Source organism: Bos javanicus, chromosome 8 (genome assembly GCF_032452875.1).
Source record: "Bos javanicus breed banteng chromosome 8, ARS-OSU_banteng_1.0, whole genome shotgun sequence".
NCBI lineage: Eukaryota > Metazoa > Chordata > Mammalia > Artiodactyla > Bovidae > Bos > Bos javanicus.
Window position 1 is genome coordinate 23,434,498 of NC_083875.1, and position 16,084 is coordinate 23,450,581.

Below are 16,084 nucleotides of genomic sequence, written 5' to 3' on the forward strand. Positions count from 1 at the left end.
TGTTCTGGAAGAAAATAGATAATTCAGCTAGAAGTCACAACATAGATAAAATGTACGTGCCTGCGGCAATAAAAGCACCTTCCCAGCTGGAAACTCAAAGAAGGACTGCCGTCTGGGAAACTTCTATCACTCTAACGGAAGGAGGACGGAGAAGAAAGGTGGTAAATGTTTTTGATTTTGGTGACAAAAAAGTTCTCTTCTAGTGGCTTTTACTTCCTTTATGAAATGGCATCCAGCACATCTGAGATTGGGGGGATGGAAGTTTGTCAAAGAGGAGAATGTTTGAAATTGTTTGTGAAGAATAAGAGAGTTGATGGTGGAACCAATGATATAAGCTCCAAAAAACCAGGGAGCCTTATCACTGTGTTCACTTACGTAGCCTAGGCGCACCTGTGTGTGCTCGCTGCGTCATGCCTCACTCTCTGTGACCCGTGGACTGTAGCCCACCAGGCTCCTCTGTCCATGGGATTTTGCAGGCAAGAATACTGGAGTGGGTTGCTTCTCCAGGGGGTCTTCCTGACCCAGGGATGGAACCCGCATCTTCTGCATTGGCAGGCAGATTCTTCATCACTACACCATCTGGGAAGCCTTCAGTGCACACAGAAGGAACTTACCAAAGATACAGGGTGAATGAAATTATGAATTCCATGTAGTACTGGAGAGGCCCATTAGTCGTCGACCATAGAGCTATGGTAGCATGATATACTCGTTTGCCTGATTTTATCTAATAGGTCTCCACTGCGTACTTGACATCAGGTGTGGAAGAGGCAGAGGGTTTGACTTCTGCCAGACAGGAGTGATGACACAAGGGTGACGTGAGGGCCTGAAAAATGTTGCTCAACTGATGGACCAGGAAGTCCGCTCTGTTAATTTCCAGGAGCTGCCATAACAAAATGCCACAGTCTGGATGGCTTAGACAACAGAGAAGTATTTTCTCACGGTTCTGGAGGCTAGAAATCCGAGCTTGAGGCCTAGGCAGATTTGGTTTCTCCGGAGGCCTGTCTTCCTGGCTTGCAGATGGCTGCCTTCTTGCTGTGTCCTCACATGGCCTTTTCTCTGTGTGTACCCATCCCTGGTCTCTCTTCCTTTTATGAGGACACCAGGGAGACACCAGGTGGTCCAGTTGTTAGGACTCTGCACTTCCACTTCAAGGGGCATGGGTTCAGTCCCTGGTAGGGGGACTAAGATCCAGCAGGGGTGAGAGAGGTGGGGAGATACTAGTCATATTGGATTAGGACCCCACCCTAAGGGTCTCATTTTAACTTAATCACCTCTTTAAAGGCCTTACCTCCAAATCCCATTGCATTCTTAGGTACTGGATGTTGAGACTTTAATAAACAAATGTGTATGGAGTACACATTTCAGCTCATAACATCTACGTGGAGAGAGAGAACAGATCAGAGGCTGGTGATGAAGAAGAAGAAACTAAAGACCCACAGACTGTAATTCCTTGACTAATTGGCTGCTGGAGGGCAATCTAGACAATTTGGAGAAACTGAAGGTGGAGGTCAGAGGGTGGGATGCTAGGCTGTATTAGTGTATGACTTCAAATTGCAGACCAGCTCCTAAGGAAAAGCAAAGATCTGTGAGTCAGGTGTAACTTGTCATGTGACCCACGGCCAGCCATGGGCACTCTAAGCCACCGCCTCTCTTGGTGAGTAGTCTTCGTCAATAGGAGCAAAACGAAGGTCACTGTCCTGAGACACTTCTCCTCCAAGTTCCCTAGTCCTGGGTCTTCTGCATGTGTGGTTACTCATCTTGTCCGAACTTCAAGTTAGAAGAATCAGATTGTTTTTGAATGAATGAGAAGTGTTATTAATTGTATAATAAAAAAGCAGGTAGTAAATCTCCCCAGGCTTTAATTGCTCTGTGTGAACTTATCTGTAGGCAATAAAGGCTGATTCTCACAGCTGAGATCTGGGAGCCAAGGCAGCTGAAGAGATTGGTGTAGCTATACTGACCCCGACCTCCTCTCTCCTCCAGGTGGAAATGGCACCACAGGTAGCTCAGTGGCTCTGTTTTCTATCTCATGGGGACTACTTTTAGGTGACTCCACTTCTTTGTGGCTCTTCTTTTTCAGCCATAATGCACTCTGCCCTTCATTGGTGTTAACCCAGATCATATGGATGGAGAGGGATGTGGAAAGTCTTTAGAATCTTTGGTCACCTTGGCTTCAGTGGGTTGAGTAGTGTGTGTGTCCAAGGTAAGCCCAGAAAAATTGCACTCTTGTCATAAATTGCAGAACCACCTGTGGTGCATGTGCTTTCTGTGTCCTGAAGAAGATATCCCATGACTGTATAAAGCATATAACTAACTATCCCAGCTGGTGCATGCTAAGTCACTTCAGTCATGTCTGACTCTGCAACCCTACGGGCTGTAGCCTGTCAGGCTCCTCTGTCCATGGGATTCTCAAGGCAAGAATAGTGGAGTGAACCCAGGTCTCTTATGTCTCCTGCATTGGCAGGCGGGTTCTTTACCACTAACACTATCTGGGAAGCCCACCATCTCTTATGTCTCCTGCGTTGGCAGGTGGGTCCTTTACTGCTAATGCCAACTGGGAAGCCCACAGAGGACACTTCAACCCTGATTGGCCAGGTGTTGGCATTGAGTACAAGATCCTGCACGATATCAGAAAGAATGGCTGTAAGGAAGGCCAAAAAGGAGTTTGGGAGGCCTTAGAACAGTCCTGATTGTGCTCAAAGGTTGGCTTTCCCTCTTCCACTCTCTGTTCCCAGGCTATATTCACACACTTGTCAGGGTGGCACAAGTCCATCGCACTTTGTCAGTGTTATAATCAGTCACCAGCAGGTGGCGCCCGGAGAAGGCAATGGCACCCCACTCCAGTACTCTTGCCTGGAAAATCCCATGGACGGAGGAGCCTGGTAGGCTGCAGTCCATGGGGCTGCTAAGAGTCGGACATGACTGAGGGACTTCACTTTCACTTTTTACTTTCATGCATTGGAGAAGGAAATGGCAACCCACTCCAGTATTCTTGCCTGGAGAATCAGGGGACAGAGGGACAGAGGAGCCTAATGGGCTGCTGTCTATGGGGTTGCACAGAGTCGGACACGACTGAAGCGACTTAGCAGCAGTAGCAGCAGCAGGTGGCGCCAGCATCATATAGTTGGGAAGGGAGTCAGGGAGTGGGAGAGGCTTGATTCAGTTCAGTTCGGTGGCTCAGTCGTGTCCAACTCTTTGCGACCCCATGGACTGCAGCACGCCAGGGTTGATTAGTGATAAATTATAGGGATACTCCTGTTCCTTCCCACCCAGGGGGTCTTCTTTCCCTGCTTTGTTAGTTTCCCTTCTTCCCACTCACTCAATCCCTAACCCTTTCCGCATTCTCTCTTCATTTTCCTGCAGACCCTGTGTGGCTGCTCTGTGAACATTTCCATCATTGATGGCTGTTTGACCCCAAGTCAGGTCACGTGCAGTCTCAGTGAGGCGTTAAATCCTTGTGCAAGGTCACCAGCCAGTGGGAGAGTTTATCTGAGTTCAAAGTTTGTGTCAAAACAGATGAATATCACAGTTATAGTAGACCTTTAAGAAGCTCGTATCATTTTATTGGGCCTTAGCAGGCCCATCTCAGTCTCCAAGCATGGCAACGTTCCCATCCTCCATCCAGTTTTCGCTCAGTTCTGCATCCACTACACAGTGGGTACTTTTATAACATTCTGACGTCTTAAAAAGCCACTTTTAAGACAGAAGTTCTCCTGCTTCTGAACCCCTTCAGAGCTTGCCTGCCTGGAGATTGGGAGGTGGAATGACCCAACTCATGGGTCCATCTTCAGGTCCCTAGCTTTGAATCCAGTCCCCTTCTCATGGCTGGAGAGTGACATGAGTATTACTTGGAAGATACGTGGAGATTTCTTTCCTGAGCGTGTACACGCTATATTCCCCTTCCCCTCCAGTTTTGCTGAGGTCTTTAGGGCTCTCCTTTCCCTTTATTTCTATTTTTTTAACTGCGTGTTTTTTAAAGTATTTGTCTTTGGCTCTTCATTGCTGTGTGCGGTCTTTATGTAGTTGTGCTGCATGGGTTTCTCATTGCGGTGGCTTCTCTTGTTGCAGAACACAGGCTCTGGGGCACATGGGCTTCCGTACTTATGGTGCACAGCCTTAGTTGCCCCAAGGCAGGTGGGATCCTAGTTTCTGGATCAGGGATCGAACCCATGTCCCCTGAATTGGCCGGTGGAGTCTTAACCGCTGGGCCACCTCAGAAGTCCCTCTCCCTTCCCTTTAGCTACCTCCTGTCTGCAGGAGAAAGAGCAGAGGACTCCTGTTTTAGCAGCCCCACTAGACCCTGGGTCTGCAGTGCCCAGCAGTCAGAGAGAGGTGTCTACGCACGTTCGTGCCCTTGTACCACCCACTCAGGGCTTTCTATAACCCCTCTGGAGTAGAGGTAGGAAAGAAAAGTAACTATGGTAAAGCTAAAGTTGGGAAAGTGGTAGGCTATGAACGCTTTCTGCATGAGCAAGGAGGTGAACTATTGCCCACAGCAGCCTTGCTGAGAGCTCCAATCCCTGCCTTCACTGTCACCACCACTTACTAAACCACAGAGCCAGGGTTCTGTGTTTTCTACTGGCTCAGAGCAGGTCACGTGGGGAGAGGAGATGAGATGTGGTGTGATCAACTGTGTGTTTTAAGTTGCTTCAGTCGTGTCCGACTCTTTTTGACCCTATGGACCATAGCCTGCCAGGCTTCACTGTCCATGAGATTTTCCAGGCAATACCAGAGTGGGTTGCCATTTCCTTCTTCTGAGGATCTTCCTGACCGAGGGATCGAACCCATACCTCTTATGTCTTCTGCACTGGCAGGTGGGTTCTTTAGCATCACCTGATCAGCTGTATGTTTTCCTTAAGGCTGAGAGTAGAGTAGAGTGCCCGGCACTGCAGTTTTCATCAGGGAGGGTGCATTGTCTTTGGTGCAGATGGAAGCTCTGCCCCACCATGGTCACAGGTTTTTTTTTTTCCCCCTCACACTTCTGAACTCAGGGCCTTGCTACTTCCAAATCTTGAGTTCCACTTTGGGGATGTGTAAAGTTCATTTTCTCTAACTATTTCCTAGATGCCCAGTTGGGAATCTTTGCCCCATGAGGCAGGTGCAACCTGATCCACTCCCTGCCATGACTCCATAATGTGCAGGGTGCTGAGGGGGCAAAGGAAAGGGCTGACTGGTCCGTCTAATTTGCTGTGGTCTTTGTTACAGTTTCTCACTTTTGCAAGCATCAAATGATTGTTTAGTGGTTACTTGTTTTTCTAATAACAGTATTATGGAAAAATTAATTTTTAAAGTGGGCTATCTTCACAAATACAGATGAAGGAAACCAGGACGGTGGTGTGTCAGCAACTCCATTGTCTACTTCCCTAGCAGTTGTCTCATTTTATAAGCCAAAGCCAGCTCTCCAATAAAGGCTAGAGGGATCCCTTCCTTTCCCTAAATCTGAGCTCATAGGATACTCTATTTCCCCCTGAACATAGCAGAGACAGGTGACACCATTCTCCTTTAGGAAAAAACAAGTATATATGGGGAACAATAAATATCCTTTCCAGAGGAAAGGTCTCAAGAGAGACCATCCTTTTCCAAAGAATGTGATATAAGAGCTAACTGATATTCTCTAAATAATAAAAACAGGGGACGTTTCCTCCCAGGAGGTTATTGAAGAGCACTTTCTGCCTGATTAGAAGTGTCACCCCCTCCCCCGATATGCAAAGCCTAGGGCAGAGTTAAGGACATCCAGGGACCTGGCCCAGGCAGATGGGATCTGGCCAGGACATAGACTCCGTGGAGAGTCTTCAAATGCAGATCAGTTAGAGGGGGTAAAGCATGGCACTTTGCAGATGGTTTCACAGTATTGTTTTTTCTCTTTCTTGTAGCTTAGAAAGGTGTGGAGAGCCATGAGGCTCAAGAAGGGAGGGGATGGAGAAGGAAATGACAACCCACTACTGTATCGTTGCCTGGGAAATCCCATGGACAAGGGAGCCTGGTGGGCTACAGACCAGGGTTCACAAAAGAGCAGACACGAATTAGCGTCTAAACAAGAACAACAACAACATAGCCATTTCTGGTATTTTTTGAATGTAGAACTACATATTGAGAGGTTGGAGAGGGGGTATTCTTATCATCAGCAAAATCCCCATTGACCTTGCCTGCCTGAAATTAGATGTTCTCTCTTCCACTTGAATAGTCACCTGTGCTTAAATTCTGGTGTTATATAAATGAACTTGGCCTCAGGGCAGACATACGTGCGTTGGAATGTTCCATACCCACACACATCACGCATGCCATTGCAAACAGAAAGAAGTGGAGAAAATACACAGTGGGCCACACTGTTCACACTTGATTAATTGAAGGTCCTTTCAAAAATGTGTCCTTCTTCAGCAGCTAAAGCATATTTTGGGGAGAGCTTAGTGTATATTTATATAACAGTGGTTTGCAAATAAATGTCAAGCTATACATTTTAAGAAAGAAGAAGAGAAGGGATTGCTCTGGGGCCACAGCTGGTAAGAGGCAGAGTCAGCTTTGAGCAGTCAGCTTGGGGAACATTATTTTCTTCTCTATTTCACAGATGACAGGTGGTAACTGAGGCCAGGTGGTTTGTAAGAGTCCCTTCTTTTCAGTGGATACCGCCACTTTGCAAGTGATTGGTATGAAGTCCTACTGAAAGTGTCTACCTTAGATTAGGACTTGAACCCACATGGCTAGGACTCAAACCCAGCCAAAACCCAGTTTGGGACTAACCCACATGAACAGGATTTAAATCCAGCCAAAACCCATGGTACCTGGTTTCAGGACCTAATGAAGGTCAGGTTCTTGATGTCTCTTCACAGAAAGAATCCAGTGAGAGAGGAAGTCATAGATAAGAAGTGGATTTATTTACAGAGGAAATGCACCCCACAGGCAGGGTGTGGGCATCACAGAGGGAGAGTTTAGAGGCCTCAAAATGTGGTGTGGTGAGCTTTTATAGGCTGGGTAATTTCATAGGCTAATGAGTGGGAGGTTATTCCAACTATTTTGGGAAAGGGGTGGAGATATGTAGTAGTTGGGCCACTGCCCAGCTTTTGGTCTTTTGATGGTGCCTTGGAGCTGTCATTCAGACTTAAATTGAAGAAGGTGGGGAAAACCACTAGACCATTGAGGTATGACCTAAATCAAATCCCTTATGACTATACAGTGGAAGTAAGAAATAGATTTAAGGGCCTAGATTTGATAGAGTGCCTGATAAACTATGGACAGAGGTTCATGACATTGTACAGGAGACAGGAATCAAGAACATCCCCAAGAAAAAGAAATGCAAAAAAGCAAAACAGCTGCCTGAGGAGACCTTATAAATAGCTGTGAAAAGAAGGGAAGTGAAAAGCAAAGGAGAAAAGGGAAGATATACCCATTTGAATGCAGAATTCCAAAGAATAACAAGGAGAGATAAGAAAGCCTTCTTCAGCAATCAATGCAAAGAAATAGAGGAAAACAATAGAATGGGAAAGACTAGAGATCTCTTCAAGAAAATGAGAGATACCAAGGGAACGTTTCATGCAAAGATGGGCTCGATAAAGGACAGAAATGGTATGGACCTAACAGAAGCAGAAGATATCAAGAAGAGGTGGCAATAATACACAGAAGAATTGGACCAAAAAAGAGCTTCACAACCCAGATAATCATGATGGTGTGATCACTCACCTAGAGCAAGACATCCTGGAATGTGAGGTCAAGAGGGCCTTAGGAAGCGTAACTATGAACAAAGCTAGTGGGAATGATAAAATTCCAGGTGAGCTATTTCAAATCCTGCAAGATGATGCTGTTAAAGTGCTGCACTCAATATGTCAGCAAATTTGGAAAACTCAGCAGTGGCCACAGGACTGGAAAAGGTCAGTTTTCATCCCATACCCAAAGAAAGGCAATGCCAAAGAATGCTCAAACTACCACACAATTGCACTCATCTCACACGCTAGTAAAGTAATGCTCAAAATTCTCCAAGCCAGGCTTCAGCAATACGTGAACCGTGAACTTCCATATGTTCAGGCTGGTTTTTGAAAAGGCAGAGGAACCAGAGATCAAATTGCCAACATCCACTGAATCATCGAAAAAGCAAGAGTGTTCCAGAAAAACATCTATTTCTGCTTTATTGACTATGCCAAAGCCTTGGACTGTGTGGATCACAATAAACTGTGGAAAATTCTGAAAGAGATGGAAATACCAGACCACCTGACCTGCCTCTTGAGCAACCTGTATGCCGGTCAGGAAGCAACAGTTAGAACTGGACATGGAACAACAGACTGGTTCCAAATAAGAAAAAGAGTACGTCAAGGCTGTATATTGTCACCCTGCTTATTTAACTTATATGCAGTGTAGGTCATGAGAAACGCTGGGCTGGATGAAGCAAAAAGCAAGCAAAAACAAGCAAAAATCAAGATTGCCAGGAGAAATATCAATAACCTCAGATACGCAGATGACACCACCCTTATGGCAGAAAATGAAGAAGTAAAGAGCCTCTTGATGAAAGTGAAAGAGGAGAGTGGAAAAGTTGGCTTAAAGCTCAACATTCAGAAAACTAAGATCATGGCATCTGGTCCCATCACTTCATGGCAAATAGATGGGGAAACAGTGGCTAATTTTATTTTGGGGGCTCCAAAATCACTGCAGATGGTGATTGCAGCCATGAAATTAAAAGACGCTTACTCCTTGGAAGGAAAGTTATGACCAACCTAGACAGCATATTCAAAAGCAGAGACATTACTTTGTCAACAGAGGTCCTTCTAGTCAAGGCAATGGTTTTTCCAGTGGTCATGTTGGATGTGAGAGTTGGACTATAAAAAAAGAAAGCTGAGTGCCGAAAAATTGATGCTTTTGAACTGTGGTGTTGGAGAAGACTCTGGAGATTCCCTTGGACTGCAAGGAAATCCAGCCAGTCCATCCTAAAGGAGATCAGTCCTGGGTGTTCATTGGAAAGACTGATGTTGAAACTGAAACTCCAGTACTTTGGCCACATGATGTGAAGAGCTGACTCATTTGAAAAGACCCTGATGCTGGGAAAGATTGAGGGCAGGAGGAGAAGGAGACGACAGAGGATAAGATGGTTGGATGACATCACTGACTCAATGGACATGGGTTTGGGTGGACTCCAGGAGTTGGTGATGGACTGGGAGGCCTGGCGTGCTGTGGTTCATGGGGTTGCAAAGAGTCAGACACGACTGAGTGACTGAATTGAACTGGAGCTGTCATGGCTTTTGGTTGTGTCATTTTCCTTGCTGACTGAGGGTCAAGGTCTAGTCAAAGTTTACTTGTCTGCCATCTTGGACCCATTTGATTCTAATAAGTTTATGTTGTATCTTTGGGCTATGTCATTCTTTTAAGAGTTGTGCCCTGCCCCGTTCCCTCCTGTTTCACTATCAAGGCCTTGACTCAGCACTGAATATTTATATGCTACTTGAACCTTGAGACTCAAGGGAACCTGAGATCTTACTGCACTTTCACTGGTGATAGATTAGCTAGTTACCCAGGCAGATACTGTAGGAGGATGAGAGGAATATTAGGAGTGAGGCACAGGGTGAGCAGGGGAGGGGCTCCCTGTGAACCCAAGTTCTAGAAGGGGTGACTGGGGGTGTTAGGTAGTTGGATAGGAAAAAGGAGTCCAAATTGGCGGGGCTAAAAGACAAAGAAGGGAAAAGCCCAAGAAAATGGAACAAAGGAAGAGTGAGAACCTCAGATAAAACAAATAGCCCTCCTGGCTAGCCCAATTTACATAGGGCAGGCTCAGGGGGAGGAGAAAAAGCAAACAAAAAGAGGAGCCAAAATTTAGGGCTGGGGAGAGGGGGCTTCTCTTCTCTTCATGTTCTTTGGGTCGACCCACCCTCATGCCTCGAGGATGTATTTTCCTTTGCTTTCTAAATAAAACTGAGCTGAAACATAGAGCTGTAACACTGGTCCATCCATCGCTGCAAATTTTTGCTGCAGTGAGACAGAACTTAGGAAATTACAAACTCCCCCAACAGGGGCACTTGAGTTTTCCGAACAGCCCACTGCCATCTTCGGTACAGTTCAATCGCTCAGTCGTGTCTGACTCTTTGCAACCCCATGAACCACAGCACACCAGGCGTCCCTGTCAAACACCAACTCCCAGGGTCCACCCAAACCCATGTCCATTGAGTCAGTGATGCCATCCAACCATCTCATCCTCTGTCGTTCCCTTCTCCTCCTGCCCTCAATCTTTCCCGGCATCAGGGTCTTTCAAATGAGTCAGCTCTTCACATCACGTGGCCAAAGTATTGGAGTTTCAGCTTCAACATCAGTCCTTCCAATGAACACCCAGGACTGATCTCCTTTAGGATGGACTGGTTGGATCTCCTTGTAGTCCAAGGGACTCTCAAGAGTCTTCTCCAACACCACAGTTCAAAAGCATCAATTCTTTGGCACTCAACTTTCTTTATTGTCCAGCTCTCACATCCATACATGACCACTGGAAAACCATAGCTTTGACTAGACAGACCTTTGTTGACAAAGCAATGTCTCTGCTTTTGGATATGCTGTCTAGGTTGGTCATAACTTTCCTTCCAAGGAGTAAGCGTCTTTTAATTTCATGGCTGCAATCACCATCTGCAGTGATTTTGGAGCCCCCAAAAATAAAATCAGGCACTTTTCCACTGTTTCCCCATCTATTTGCCATGAAGTGATGGGACCAGATGCCATGATCTTAGTTTTCTGAATGTTGAGCTTTAAGCCAACTTTTCCACTCTCCACTTTCACTTGCATCAAGAGGCTCTTTACTTCTTCACTTCTGCCATCTGCATATCTGAGGTTATTGATATTTCTCCCGGCAATCTTGACTCCAACTTGTGCTTCATCCAATCCAGCGTTTCTCATGACCTGTTCTGCATATAAGTTAAATAAGCAGGGTGACAATATACAGCCTTGACATACTCTTTTTCCTATTTGGAACCACTCTGTTCCATGTCCAGTTCTAACTGTTGCTTCCTGACCTGCATATAGGTTGCTCAAGTGGCAGGTCAGGTGGTCTGGTATTCCCATCTCTTTCAGAATTTTCCACAGTTTATTGTGATCCACACAGTCAAAGTCTTTGGCATAGTCAATAAAGCAGAAATAGATGTTTTTCCGGAACACTCTTGCTTTTTCAATGATCCAGCAGATGTTGGCAATTTGATCTCTGGTTCCTCTGCCTTTTCAAAAACCAGCCTGAACATATGGAAGTTCACGGTTCACGTATTGCTGAAGCCTGGCTTGGAGAATTTTAAGCATTACTTTACTAGCGTGTGAGATGAGTGCAATTGTGTGGTAGTTTGAGCATTCTTTGGCATTGCTTTTCTTTGGGTATGGGATGAAAACTGACCTTTTCCAGTCCTGTGGCCACTGCTGAGTTTTCCAAATTTGCTGACATATTGAGTGCAGCACTTTCACAGCATCATCTTTCAGGATTTGGAATAGCTCAGCTGGAATTCCATCACCTCCACTAGCTTTGTTCATAGTGATGCTTCCTAAGGCCCTCTTGACCTCACATTCCAGGATGTCTTGCGCTAGGTGAGTGATCACACCATCGTGATTATCTGGGTCATGAAGCTCCTTTTTGTCCAGTTCTTCTGTGTATTCTTGCCACCTCTTCTTAATATCTTCTGCTTCTGTTAGGTCCATACCATTTCTGTCCTTCATCGAGCCCATCTTTGCATGAAACGTTCCCTTGGTATCTCTCATTTTCTTGAAGAGATCTCTAGTCTTTCCCATTCTATTGTTTTCCTCTATTTCTTTGCATTGATTGCTGAAGAAGGCTTTCTTATCTCTCCTTCCTATTCTTTGGAACTCTGCATTCAGATGCTTATATCTTTCCTTTTTTTTTTTTTTGCTTTTCACTTCTCTTCACAGCTATCTGTAAGACCTCCTCAGACAACCATTTTGCTTTTTGTATTTCTTTTCCATGGGGATAATCTTGATTCCTGTCTCCTGTACAATGTCAGGAACCTCTGTCCAGAGTTCATCAGGGACTCTGTCTATCAGATCTAGTCCCTTAAATCTATTTCTCACTTCCACTGTATAGTCATAAGGGATTTGATTTAGGTCATACCTGAATGGTCTAGTGGTTTTCCCCACTTTCTTCAATTTAAGTCTGAATTTCACAATAAGAAGTTCATGATCTGAGCCACAGTCAGCTCCTGGTCTTGTTTTTGCTGACTGTATAGAGCTTCTCCATCTTTGGCTGCAAAGAATATAATCAATCTGATTTTGGTGTTGACCATCTGGTGATGTCCATGTGTAGAGTCTTCTCTTGTGTTGTTGGAAGAGGGTGTTTGCTATGACTAGTGCGGTCTCTTGGCAGAACTCTATTAGCCTTTGCCCTTCTTCATTCTGTACTCCAAGGCCAAATTTGCCTGTTACTCAGATTAGAGGAAGGGATTGTTACATTTACTCAGTGCTATGGGCATGCAATCACACAATCTATCTCTCCTTGGTACACTTAGTGTGTCCAAAAAATTGTATGTATATAAATCTTGTTCTGTTCCTTGTGACCCAAACAAAATTCAAATTTTGATAAATGTGTGGAATTGCAGAGAATGTCCACCCATGTTTTTAAGTGGGGTCCCCAGGAGTATGGAGATACAAGTGCTCTGTATTTTTCCTTCCACTATGACTGGAAAAAATGTTGAGCTCACACCTCCAATATATTTATTTTTATTGATAATATACATGTGTACTGCAGTTATAAAGTATTATGCCTATTATAAAGTATATATTTGTAATAAAAGTTTTTAGGTGGATAATCTATGATAAAACATTTAAGAATTGTATCTTTTTATCATTAAAGGGACATCATGACTTGTCCTCAAAAAATACATGCACTTCTAAGAAGATATGACAGTCTGCATTGATATGAGCTGCCAGGTCATTATTCTAGGAATACTGTGGTATCTCAAAGAATCCAGGTAAGAGTTAAACAATAAAGCCTGAGAAGAGGTAAGAACTTTGTAAACTCCAGCAACCTTAGACCATTCTCACTCATGTGACTCAGCTCCTAAGTCTTAGCTTCTGGCTTCCTTGAGTCAAATTTTTAAGATTAGCTTCCTGATTTTTTTCACACTGGTTTTATCATTCATGGCTTCCAGGTCCTGAAAACATGGCTGGAAGGCAGTTCTTAAGAAGTTCTGTGAAGACAGATAAGGTGTCCTCCTCCACCTGGATTCCATCCTTTGTTTCCCAATCTCAGCATCCTTATCAACACGGTTTTGGAGGTACCCAATCCAGTTGTCCCATTCCATCTGTCACTGTAACGCCCTCTCGTGGAGCCAACAAGTATCACATCCATAAACTGCTTATAATTAACATCAGAAGGCCACTGTTCTCAGAGTGTCCTTTGTCCATCACAGTCTTTTTTTTTTTGGCTGTGCTGGATCTTCATTGCTCTCACTGTGGAGAGCAGGGTCTACTCTTCACTGGGGTGCATGGGCTTCTCATTATGATAGCTTGTCTTGTTGTGAAACACAGGCTCTAGGCACAGAGACTTCAGTTGTTGTTCTGTGACATGTGGAATCTTCCTGGACCAGAGATCAAACCTATGTCCCCTGCTTTGGCAGGCAAATTGTTAACCACTGGACCACTAGGAAAGTCCTGTCCATCACAATCTTATTAGACTTTTCTCCAGATTATGAACCCAGTTAAAAATTTGAGCAATGGCTGCGCTTTGCTGGAGCAGCCATGAAGAGATACCCCATGCCCAAGGTAAGAGAAACCTAAGTAAGATGGTAGGTGTTGCAAGAGAGCATCAGAGGGCAAACACTGAAACCATATTCACAGAAAACTAGTCATTCTAATCACACTAGGACCACAGCCTTGTCTAACTCAATGAAACTAAGCCATGCCCATGGGGCAACCCAAGACGGACAGGTCATGGTGGAAAGATTTGACAGAATGTGGTCCACTGGAGAAGGGAATGGCAAACCACTTCAGTATTCTTGCCTTGAGAACCCCATGAACAGTATGAAAAGGCAAAATGATAGGATACTGAAAGAGAAACTCCCCAGGTCAGTAGGTGCCCAGTATGCTACTGGAGATCAGTGGAGAAATAACTCCAGAAAGAATAAGTGGATGGAGCCAAAGCAAAAAGAATACCCAGCTGTGGATGTGACTGGTGACAGAAGCAAGGTCCGATGCTGTAAAGAGCAATATTGCATAGGAACCTGGAATGTCAGGTCCATGAATCAAGGCAAATTGGAAGTGGTCAAACAAGAGATGGCAAGAGTGAATGTCGACATTCTAGGAATCTGCGAACTGAAATGGACTGAAATGGGTGAATTTAACTCAGATGACCATTATATCTACTACTGCAGGCAAGAATCCCTCAGAAGAAATGGAGTGGCCATCATGGTCAACAAAAGAATCCAAAATGCAGTACTTAGATGCAATCTCAAAAATGACAGAATGATCTCTGTTCATTTCCAAGGCAACCATTCAGTATCACAGTAATCCAAGTCTGTGTCCCAACCAGTAACGCTGAAGAAGCTGAAGTTGAACAGCTCTATGAAGACCTATAAGACCTTTTAGAACTAACACCCAAAAAAGATGTCCTTTTCATTATAGGGGACTGGAATGCAAAAGTAGGAAGTCAAGAAACACCTGGAGTAACAGGCAAATTTGGCCTTGGAATACGGAATGAAGCAGGGCAAAGACTGATAGAGTTTTGCCAAGAAAATGCACTGGTCACAACAAACACCCTCTTCCAACAACACAAGAGAAGACTCTATACGTGGACATCACCAGATGGTCAACACCAAAATCAGATTGATTGTATTCTTTGCAGCCAAAGATGGAGAAGCTCTATACAGTCAGCAAAAATATGCCAGCAAATTTGGACAACTCAGCAGTGGCCACAGGACTGGAAAAGGTCAGTTTTCATTCCAATCCCAAAGAAAGGCAATGCCAAAGAGTGCTCAAACTACCGCACAATTGCACTCATCTCACACGCTAGTAAAGTAATGCTCAAAATTCTCCAAGCCAGGCTTCAGCAATATGTAAACCGTGAACTTCCTGATGTTCAAGCTGGTTTTAGAAAAGGCAGAGGAACCAGAGATCAAATTGCCAACATCCGCTGGATCATGGAAAGAGCAAGAGAGTTCCAGAAAAACATCTATTTCTGATTTATTGACTATGCCAAAGCCTTTGACTGTGTGGATCACAATAAACTGTGGAAAATTCTGAAAGAGATGGGAATACCAGACCACCTGATCTGCCTCTTGAGAAACCTATATGCAGGTCAGGAAGCAACAGTTAGAACTGGACATGGAACAACAGACTGGTTCCAAATAGGAAAAGGAGTTCGTCAAGGCTGTATATTGTCACCCTGTTTATTTAACTTATATGCAGAATAGGTCATGAGAAACGCTGGGCTGGAAGAAACACAAGCTGGAATCAAGATTGCCGGGAGAAATATCAATAACCTCAGATATGCAGATGACACCACCCTTATGGCAGAAAGTGAAGAGGAACTCAAAAGCCTCTTGATGAAAGTGAAAGTGGAGAGTAAAAAAGTTGGCTTAAAGCTCAACATTCAGAAAACGAAGATCATGGCATCCGGTCCCATCACTTCATGGGAAATAGATGGGGACACAGTGGAAACAGTGTCAGACTTTATTTTTCTGGGCTCCAAAATCACTGCAGATGGTGACTGCAGCCATGAAATTAAAAGACGCTTACTCCTTGGAAGGAAAGTTATGACCAACCTAGATAGCATATTGGAAAGCAGAGACGTTACTTTGCCAACAAAGGTTCGTCTAGTCAAGGCTATGGTTTTTCCAGTGGTCATGTATGGATGTGAGAGTTGGACTGTGAAGAAAGCTGAGCACCGAAGAATTGATGCTTTTGAGCTGTGGTGTTGGAGAAGACTCTTGAGAGTCCCTTGGACTGCAAGGAGATCCAACCAGTCCATTCTAAAGGAGATCAGCCCTGGGATTTCTTTGGAAGGAATGATGCTAAAGCTGAAACTCCAGTATTTTGGCTACCTCATGCGAAGAGTCGACTCATTGGAAAAGACTCTGATGCTGGGAGGGATTGGGGGCAGGAGGAGAAGGGGACAACAGAGAATGAGATGGCTGGA

The 16,084-nt window shown here is 44.6% G+C and overlaps 1 long non-coding RNA gene across 1 annotated transcript in view; it reads left to right on the forward strand.

The window, feature by feature from the left end:
- The window catches only part of LOC133252532 (uncharacterized), a 30,566-nt gene that overhangs the window by 3,738 nt on the left and 10,744 nt on the right, over nucleotides 1-16,084 (forward strand). The window contains exons 3-5 of the long non-coding RNA XR_009737961.1: nucleotides 1,888-2,203; nucleotides 12,803-12,920; nucleotides 13,101-13,226. This is a non-coding gene — a long non-coding RNA (uncharacterized LOC133252532). The remainder of the gene's footprint in view (nucleotides 1-1,887; nucleotides 2,204-12,802; nucleotides 12,921-13,100; nucleotides 13,227-16,084) is intronic.